A 10,082-nucleotide genomic window follows, 5' to 3' on the forward strand; every position below is an offset into this window, starting at 1 on the left:
AACCTGCATTTAATGAGAATATCACAGCTGTAGGAGGAAAAAGGAACCTACCTGATCCTTTCGCTTTAGCCTTAGATTGAAAATTACTATAAAATCATAAAATTAAAGAATTTTAAAAGAATACATTGAACCCTAACAGTAAACAATGAAGACTCATTTATTTGTACACACGCACGCGTAAGAGAGAGGGGGAGCCCACAGAATAGTGCTGTTAATCCAATAACACAGTTCTGACAGTTCAAATCCACCAGTTGCTCCATGAGAGAAAGACGGGCAATATGTTCTCATACAATTTACAGCCTCAAAAACCTGGTGAGAATCATTTATGAGTTAGTTCTGATTAGACAGCAGTGAGTTTGAGAGAAGTTTAAGAAAGTTAAAAGATGAGTTATGCGGGAAATTTGCAATTGATTTCTGACTATGTAAACAACTCTTAGAAATTAACTTATAAACAAGCAAACAGATAATTCAACCAAACAATGGAGAAAAGATTTTTATCATTATTTCATAAAAGTGGCACTCCAACTGACCAAAAATTAACTGGAAGAGTTCAATCCCATTATTCATCAAGGAAACAAACTATATTTCACTGACACAAAATATCCACCAAGATTGCTAAAATTTTAGAGTTTAACAATATCAAGTATGAAAAAATGGATACTGAAACTGGGAGTAAAAAAAAAAAAAAAGGCTGTTAAAAAACAGAGTGTAAACGGAAATAAAAGCACTACTCTCTATAACTGTTTCACAATATCTACCAGATCTAAATATATATACACCTGATCATCAAGCAATTTCAAGCTTTCACATATACCCAACAAAATTAAGTACACATACATACAACCTTTAGTTATGCATCTAATGGGATACATGTAATACCAAAAGACCGAAAGGAATGTATTTCAAAACCTGAAATTCCTCATTACTAGAACAAACCAATTGTAGAATAAATACAAGAATGAGTATATATTAAAGAATTATCACTACATACAACATGGATTAATCTCACAATAACACTACATACAAGATAGATCAATCTCACAATAATATTATATGAAAGATGCCAGATTCAAAACAATATATACCGTATGACTGTATTTACTTAAAAGTTCAAAATTAGAAAAAATTAATCTGTGATAGTAGATATCTTAGCAGTGAAGGAAAATGACTGGGAAAGGGCGTAATAGGAAATTCTAAGGCACTAATAATTTGTATTTGTTCACTTAATACTGGTAAAATGAATATATATACATAAATATTCACTGTACAACTGTGCACTTTTCTGCATGCTACCTTCCATAAATAAATTATATTATTGAAAAGTAAAAGGTTCAGGAAACCAAAGTCACTGACAGGACTGTATACTAGCAGTGGTAGTCTCGAATACTTGGTGAATTCAGTGACAGACACACAGACATATACCCAGCTTCAAAACAGCTGTTCCAGATGCTCAACAATGTGGTTTGCTACTGACATGATTCAGTTTTACCACTTTCTGGATACTTCCACACTCTTCCAAAAATGACCTACTCTGGGATTTTTATAAATACTCAAAGCAACTTACAGTAGTTTCAGAAGAAAAAGCTGGGGAGGGTTATACCGACAAAGACTAAGAATAGATGATCAGGTGAGTTCTGGTGGCCTACTGGCAAGAAGCTGCAACTATAAGCTCAGAGGTGCACAGTTCAAATCCACCAGATGCTATGCTAGAGAAGGAGGAACAATCTCCTCCTGTACCAGTCAGATCTGATTTGATGGTACACACAAAAAATAATGAAACAAAAAGAAAAATTAAAAAAAAAATAGATGATCAACATTCACGTAGATTTCTATAAACTAGAAAGATGGACCAAACCTAACTAGAAGAAATGTGAAGATAAATATGAAGTTGTAAACCAGAAAAAGCGAAGTGTGGGGAAAGCTGTACAAAGTCATGATGAGACTTTGGCTTACCAGTTTAGGTAAAGAAGATTTAGTAAGCCAAGCACATGATAAGCTCAACATGAATCAACCCTATGAGAACTGAGAAAACCAAAAACAAATAAAGGCAATTTGTTAAGCTTTATAAGTACATTATTTATAGTAAAGCTAGTAGGCCTATAGTCATTTGAAACTGAGGTTAAGGTTCATTCTGAAAGAGAATGACAAATCAAAGTTGGCTCCTGAAAGGCAGTGAATAGTGTAGCAAAAGGAGGCTAGAATAAATGTTAAAGTTAAAAAACTTCTGAGTTTATATGACAATTAATTCTATATTGCTCCATAAAGATAGATCTAGACTCAATAGGCAAAAGGCACAGCAACACAACTTTGGTTCAAAGTAAGAAATTTCCTAGAACTACAGATGTCTTATATTCCTTATTGCACTACAATTGTTCAAACAGAATTCATTAACTGCTTGTCACAGGAAGTACAACAGATTTAAAAATTGGATCAGAAGGTCACAGGTTCTAACCTCATCTCAGCCATGTCATCTGAGACAATGAACCTCTATTGATATCCTCTTTAAAGTCCAGCTTTCCTTATTTGTTTACCTTATGAGATCACAGTGAAGAATAAATAGTATGTGTAAAACTCAGCCTGACAAAATAAAGTGCAATCCTAATATGAGTTGTTGTGTACGAGATACTGCACCACATAACTTGTAAAATTTTTTCTAGCACTAACATAAACCATACCTTTGAAGCAAAGAAAAACAGAAAGTTAAGTCCTGTTTACTTTAACCTAAGATCCAGGAAACAAAAGAGACAACATTAACATGTCAGAAAATAAAGGCACAAGAAATACTTTCCATAAGAGTTAAGAATGTATGCATCTGACAACCAATTAATGAATAGATCGAAACCAGTTCTAAAGTTAGCCACCAGATTTAAAACTCAATCCAGGCTAAGTCAGAATTCAAATTTTAAAAGACAGACCCTATTGAAAAGATAACCACTACAACAACAGTAGGTAGGAGACTCAAACATACAATTTTTTACAATGGACAGATCAGAAAGAAATTCAACAGAAAAACAGGCATCTAAATAACAAAAGATAGTCCGGCTTCTTAACACATCACCCGACAGCAGCGCAGTACACATTCTTCTCCAATGCACATGGGTTACTGTCCAGAAAAGATCATCTTCTAGGTCTTTCTCAGTAAATTAAAAAAAACAAAAAACAACTGACAAAATTAAAGCACTGCATCTTCTCTGACCATAACACTAAGAAAGTAAAAATCAGTTAGCACAAAGATTAATAAAACAAATTAAATAACACCTTAAGAACTACTGGATTATAGAAGAAATGAAAATTAAATTTTTAAAAAAACTTAAACTCAAGTAAAAATGAAAACACAACATATCAAAATTTCTATTTCAGACAGCAAAAGCAGTACAGGGTTGCTTTTTTCTTAAAAAAATTTGAGTTTGGGGGGGGAACAAAGCAAACAGATTTTCCATTGAACTACTGATTTATATTTTTGTTTTAAAACATTTATAATAATAACCACAACGTAACTGTAGGTTTCTCATTTCCTCTTCCTCATTCATCTTACGCCTTCTGAGCTTTATATCCTTGGACAAATACTGCCCCTGTGACCTTGTTGTTGTTGAGAGCCACTGACTCATAGCGACCCTATGAACGAAAGACCTGAACACCTGTATAACTTTCATCCTTTCTCTAGGTTAATAGGGTTTCCAGAGGCAAACTATTTCAGGAGTGGATGACACTCCTGCTTCCAAGTATGGTTAATTATTCTAAGAAATGGGTATCTCTCTGTTGTTACTGTTCACTTTAAAGGTCTGCTAACTGTTGGGCTGAAAGCTTAGTCCCAGGGGTGTTTTTATTCTAGGCTTGAAAAGTTACAGTTTCAGCGGTTCCACCAGTCTCTTTTGAAACTGCAAGCCTAGGTATGTTCATGCTTTTGTATTTTCTACCACACAGATCATCCAAGAAGCTCGTCTCTATGAGGAGGAATGTTGCATCAGGATTGGAGGAAGACTCGTCAACAATCTGCACTATACAGGTAACACAACCCTGCTTGCTGAAACTGAGGAGGATCTGAGGCACTTGCTGCAGGTCAAGGATGGCAGCCTTAAATATGGGTTGAAGCTCAACAGCAATAAAACAAAGATTCTTGGCAGCAACATGATAGACAGTGAAGAGACTTCTTAACAACAGCTTTAGATTGCTTAGCTCCACAATCAACACCCTTGATACCAGCAGTTAGGAAATCAAGACAAATGGCGATGGGAAACTCGGATGTCAGGAACATCTCCAGAGTACTGAGGAGCAATGATGTCAGTCTAGAGACTAAGGTGCACCTGATACTGACTACAGCCTCTGCAATTATGTGCTATACATGTCAGAAAGCTGGACAATTATTACGGATGGATGATAGAAGAAGAACTGATGCCTTTGAGCTGTGGTGCTGGAGAAAAGTTTTGAATATACCATGGACTGCTTGGAGAACAAAAAGGCTCATCCTAAAGAGGGTGAAACCAGGCTGCTCCTTAGAAACAAGAATTGTGAAGCTTCATCTGACACCCTTTGGGCATGTGATGGTGGAGGGACAGTGGAAGAGAGGAAGACCCTTGATGAGATAAATTTAACTCAGTGACAGGAGTAATGGGGGTAAATGTATCAGAGATAGTAAGACTGGCACAGGAGAGAGCAGGGTTCAGAGCTGTTGTAGACAAAGTCCTTGAGTTTCAAGTGACTTCGAAATGACTCAGCTGAAGGGAGTTTTCAAGAGAATGCTGCCCATCTTTTTATCCAGAGCCACTGGATAATTCAGAACTACCAGAGGCATTGACTTTGGGTTAGCAGAACAATTTTCTATGAACTCCATCACCAGAGCTCTCACCACTCTTATTCAATATTAACAAATATCGCTTTTACTCAATATTAATAATTACAGAAGGACAGAAAGCCTAGTCAGAGCATTAAGGCAAGAAAAAGAAATAATGGATATCTTAAGTTATAAGGAAGAAGTCAAAACATTAGTCACTGATGACATGATACTATATACACAAAATCCCAGAGATTACACACACACACACACACACACACAAACACAGAGAGAGATAGATATACTAGAATAAAAGAGTTCAGCAAAGTGGCAGGGGATATGATCAATATATGAAAATCAGCTGAGTTCCTCTACAAAAAGAAAAGGAAACCAAAAAATAATGTTATTGTTAATCGCTGTCGAATCACAGACAACTCACAGTGACCCTATGAATGAAAAGACCTGAACACTTGTATAACCTTTGTCGATCCTCCACAATTATGGAGTTTCTGGAGGCAAATCATTTCAGAAGTGGATGCCACTCCTGCTTCCAAGCTCCACCAAATACTGACCACCATGGGTAACCATTATTTCATTTGACACATCAGTGTCACAGTGTTTAGCCTCACAGCAATCATGAGTTACCTCTGTACAGCAAATGGACAAACCAGTGCTATACCACTTAGAAGAATGTTTGACAAAAAAACAGTTAAAACCAGGACTGAAGGCCACAGATTAAACTCAATCACCTTTGGCTTGGTAGCATAACTTCCTATCCTCTAGGCCAACAGAGTTCTATGTTGATGTTGTTGTTATTGTTGTTAAGTGCTGTCGAGTCGTAGATGACTCATAGAGACCCTATGAACGAAAGATCTGAGCACTCGTATAACTTTTGTCGTTTTTCCACTTTACAATTCACAATAGCCCTCATCAAGGAAAAAATACATAGAATTAAATCTAACCAAGTGTTTAAAACTACAAAACACTACTGCAAGAAACCACAAGACATGTACTTAGATGGATAAACATCCTATGCTCATGAAATGGAAAATGGTAATGACAATACTGCCAAAAGCAATCTACAGATACAGTGGAATCATAATTCAAATCCAAACAACAATCTTTAACAAAGCAGAAAAAAAACCACCTCTAACTTTCTATGGAAAGAAACCTTCAAAAGCTAAAGCAGTATTAAAGAACAAATTAGAAGTCCTCATACTTCTCAACATAAGAACATTCCTGTGAGGATGGCACAGGATAGGACAGGGTTCAGATCTGTTCTTCATAAGGTCACTATGGGTCATACACGACCCAACGAGACCTAACAACAAGAATAATCTAAACAGCCTAGTACGGGGACTCTGACTGACACTGATCTGGTCTCTGTCCTCTGTTAAGTGTGCTGTCCTGTTTCACTTTTTCTCTTTAATACACATTTCAAGTCAAATGTCTTTACTAAAAAATCAAAGCCAAGAACAACCTAGGACTGGTACAATGACAGACACACTGACTGATGGAACAGAATTCAGAACCAAGAAGTAAATACAGACTATGATTCTTCAACAAAGAACTGAAGTCCATTCCAGTGGAGATGAGACAGTCTCTTTAACAACAACAAATGCGTATCTCCTACAAGAGTCAAACAGCCAGAGAGCACAGCCTTTGGGTTAGCAGCTCAACTCCTCACGGACTATGCCACCCTCTCTAACACATTTTTAAACACATTTATGCCACCCTTTTAAACACATTTATAAACAAACACTTCAATGTCAAAGAGATAGAATCAACTCACAGCTGAACCTCTAGAAAGTCATCAGAAGGCAACAGTAAACAGCATGGGAGGAGGCTACTCATCTTTTTCTTTTAGAGCCTCAGGTGAAGTCGAACCTCCAGAGGCGCACCTGTAAGTTAGCAGAACAACTCCCTACAGACTACATCACGTTAGTAAACTGTTGCTGCTGTTATTGGTAGCTGTCAAGTACAACTCAAAGCGACCCTATAAACCACCGATCGGACCACTATCTTGTCCTGTGCCATCCTCACAATCTCTAACACCCTCAAGCCCATTACTACAGTCACCATGCCAACTCACCTGGTTGAGGGTCTGCCTCTCTTTTGCTGCCCCTCCACCTTCCCAAGCATGATGTCCCTCTTCAAGGAATAACCTCTACTAGCAACACGCCCAAAGTATATGAGGTGAAGCTTCACAATCTTTGCTTCCAAGGCAAAGACCTCTGGCTGCATCTTCTCCAAGATATTATCTATTTGTTCTTTTGACAAATTCTGTTTGTCAGAGGCATCAATTCTTCCTCTGTCATCCTTTGTCATTATCTAGCTGTAGCAAATACTACTCTCTAAACAAGATTTCCATTTGCAAGAAAATGAAACAGGATCCAAACATTACAACACACACAAAAACTAAACTAAATGGATAAAAAACTTAAACGTCAAAAGTTTAAAACTATCAAGTTTCTGAAATATAACAAAAACAAAGCTGTGGGTCCTCATTTGTGGTATAAATACACTATCAAACAAAACTAAGAAAATGCAAACAACAGGTCATAAACTAGGCAACTGGGACTTCACTAAAATGCAGCACTTCTAACAGAGCACTGGTAGTCTAGTGGCAAGAAGTTGTGCTGCAATCCTAAAGGTACACAGTTCGAATCCACCAGACGCTTCGCTGGAGAAGGAGGAGTAATATCCTCCTGTGCCAGTAGGATCCGACTTGATGGCACAGAACAAGAAAAATTTAAAATAAAATAAAATAAAATGCAATACTGCTTAATAAAAGGCTTAGAAAAGCTAATGAATGAGGAAAAAATTTGACAATGTTTCTGTTAAGGGTGTAGTCTCTAATAAGACACAGAAAATTTTATCTCAATAACAAAAACAGAAGCTGATTTTTAAATAAAATAGGGAAATGAAATAAATAGTCACTTCACCAAAAACACACATCAAGAGACACACATGATCATTAGCCAATTAGAGATGCAACTAAAAACTATTATGAGACTTTTGGGTATGATGTATACCAGATAGACGTCAATTCAGGCCCTCCTTCATCAAACATGCCAAAAAACAAAAGACAAAGAAGTAACTCAAGCAACATCTAAAGGAAGAATACAAAGTAAAACACAGAATAAAAAGATAGAGGTCCCACAGAACTGTAAATGGTGCCGGGCTGCCATTTAAAAAAGCCTGCAAACCGGGATAGGAAGAGGAAGGATGGATGGCAGCGTTTCGTGGCCCATCCTGCTCTGCCCGAGGCCAGATCTGTGTCACTTTGCTGGGAATATATATGGCTCTATATTTAAGTCTCCCACTGGGAGTCAGCAGACTGGCCTGCAGTCATCGTTTGGATTAGTGGAGATACCCCTTTGACTAGCATCTTGGCCTTCCAATGAGCACCCTCACCCAGCATATGCCACAGCCATACTGGGCGGAGCCCTCCTTGGGTGTAGAACATTATCCCTGGGGATTTCAGTGACTCTCTAGCCACCTACCCCTTAGACCAGCAAAAAGCATGGATCCTAGACAAACAGACTAGCTTGAGGCTCCTGTGAGGCCAGCAGAAACTCGGTTCCCTTCGATGCCCTAAAGACCAGAAGAGATGCCCAGTTCACATCTTAATATCCTTATTCACCTCTTGGATGAGCAGAATTGTGACCTTACTGATCTAGAATAGCAGATATCCCGTCCCAGGCTAGGCTTCTTGTTTTTCTACTCACCACAGCAGTGCCAAGAAAACAATCAGGTGTCGAGACCACTTCCCTCCTCCAAGATCTGCTTTCTGGATTTCCCCCATCTTCTCCCTTTGCTCTTGTTCCCCCGTCCCACCTTATGCTTTCTTTACATATACTTTTTTCCTTTCTCTTGCAGGTGCTTTTCTTTCTCTTTCTCTCATTTTTCCTCTCCTCTTTTACTCTTTAATTCTCCCTCTCTTTTGCTTTCTGATTACCTTGCATTTTGTAACATCTTCTATTTTGGTTCTTCTCTTTTCTTTTAGTGCCCCATCTTGTTTCAGGAGTGTTTACTGTTGTTTTGAGGTTGTGCTCCCCTATTCCTTTTTCCCATCTGACAACTGACAGCAACAGTATCCAGTCACAAATGCACCTCCTGCAGCTTCTCCTACTGGGCAAATTAAAACAACTATGAGATATCATCTCACCCCAGTAAGAATAGCAAAATTTAATAGAACAGCAAGCAACAAATGCTGGCGAGGTTGTGGAGAAACTGGAACCCTTATTCACTGTTGGTGGAAGTGTAAAATGGTGCAACCACTGTGGAAGGTGGTGTGGCAATTTCTCAAAAAGTTGCAAATAGAGATACCATTTGACCCAGCAATTCTACTACTGGGAATAAACCCCAAAGAGACCATAACTGACACCCAAGCAGATATATGCACACCCATGTTTATCACGGCTTTGTTCACAATAGAAAGGAGTTGGAAACAACCTAAGTGCCCATCAACAAACAAATGGAATAGAGAAGCTGTGGTATATTCACACAATGGAATACTACGCTGCATTGAAAAACAAGGAACTCATGCAATATTATTCAAAATGGGTGATCCTGGAGGACATATGCTGAGTGAAGTATCTCAGTCACAAAAGGACAAATACTGCATGGTGCCACTGCTGTAAAACAGGACTGACCTCGGGGTTGGGGGTAGACTGGGAAAGATGGGATAAATAATGTATACTGCACTGAAACAGATGAGGGAGAAAACTGCTTATGAAGGATATGTTATTAGGTATTTTTGTCATGACAGAAGTCCAGAACAAAGAGTGGACTTGTGGGAAGGGATTGTAAAACAATGAAAGAATTTTTCTTTTACTTTTCCAAGAGGGTAGTATACTAGGGGGGAGGACTGGGAGGGGAGAAAAGTATAACAATGAATGAATGAAAATCCAAAGTCTCTGTAAATTTTCACTGAAATTAACAATAAATTTAAAAAAAAAACAAACAAAAAAACTAAATCTATCAATGAATTAGCAGATTTAATGCATCAGTCAAGAGAAAAAGAGTAGAAGAATAGATAAGGAAACATAATCAATCGATACACTTTCTGGAAGAAACATACTTAGACACAAGAACAAAAGCAAACTAATCAGTGAGTTGGGGGGGAAAAATTACAGTAAAAAAAAAGTAAGAGCAGCAATATCAATTTCCGATAAAATAGAGTTTAAAAGCCAGCAGAAGGGACAAGGAAAAGCATTATATAATGACCAAAAAAAGGTCAAATAAAGATAATATGATTATAAATATCTCAGCACTCAATGACAGCTATTCAAAATCATCTTAAGAA

At 37.6% G+C, this 10,082-nt stretch overlaps 1 protein-coding gene across 1 annotated transcript in view; it reads right to left on the reverse strand.

Annotated features, from left to right (window-relative positions):
- The window catches only part of YLPM1 (YLP motif containing 1), a 99,349-nt gene that overhangs the window by 58,302 nt on the left and 30,965 nt on the right, over window positions 1–10,082 (reverse strand). The gene's annotated exons all lie outside the window — the stretch shown is intronic.

Source organism: Elephantulus edwardii, unplaced genomic scaffold (genome assembly GCF_000299155.1).
Source record: "Elephantulus edwardii isolate Elephantulus edwardi_28Jun2011 unplaced genomic scaffold, EleEdw1.0 scaffold00037, whole genome shotgun sequence".
NCBI lineage: Eukaryota > Metazoa > Chordata > Mammalia > Macroscelidea > Macroscelididae > Elephantulus > Elephantulus edwardii.